The following is an 849-nucleotide window of genomic DNA, read 5'->3' as shown; positions in this document are numbered from 1 at the left end:
CCCTCACGTCGACTTAAGAAAAATTATATTATTTTTATTATAAGACTAATTTTACAGTTTTTAATTATAAAATTAAACTGTCATCACCAAACACAACCAACCAAACTTGCTGATAATATAATAATGGCGGGGGTATTTTATATTATCAGCAAGTTTGGTTGGTTGTGTTAGGTGATGAGAGTTTAATTTTATAATTAATAATTGTAAAATTAGTCTTATATAAAAATAAAATATTTTTTCTTAATTCGACGTGAGGGGCTCTCGCGGCTCGCACAATGCCTGACTCCTTCACAGAAGGGGTTCACATCGTCTTCTGAACAGGCGCTTTAGACACGCTAGTCTCGGCGCGCAGGGTCACATTTTGATGTTGCCCCTACTCGGACAGTTGAAAACTCGGACAAATGATATTTTGATATTTTTTAAATAATTTAAAAACTCGGACAAATGAAAACTCGGACAGTTGATTTATCTAATTATTATTAGTTATTTATCAAAACTTGGACAGTTGAAAACTCGGACAAATGATTTTTAAAATATTTTGTAATTTTTAACAAACTCGGACAGTTGAAAACTCGGACAAATGATGTGATCCCGTTTGTACCATAGACCTCCCTTTGAGTCAGACCCGTTAAAGGCGGCCGTGGCTATGTGAAGGTGAAACGTCACACTAGTTGTAGTGTAGCGAGTGAGTAGGAGTAGCTACTTGTGATGGGAACGAAACCGTTGGGCGGGCAATGGAATCGAATGAGCGTTGTTTTGTTTTGTTGTGTTGTTGAAGTTGAATTCAGAAAAATGTTGATGTTGATATTTGTATTTGATAGTATGGTTGGGTTGGTATCAATGCATAAC

This window comes from Macrosteles quadrilineatus, unplaced genomic scaffold (assembly GCF_028750875.1).
Source record: "Macrosteles quadrilineatus isolate MER2022 unplaced genomic scaffold, UCM_ALF_1.0 Scaffold_6__1_contigs__length_79288215, whole genome shotgun sequence".
Lineage (NCBI taxonomy): Eukaryota > Metazoa > Arthropoda > Insecta > Hemiptera > Cicadellidae > Macrosteles > Macrosteles quadrilineatus.
This window is presented reverse-complemented; position numbering follows the sequence as displayed.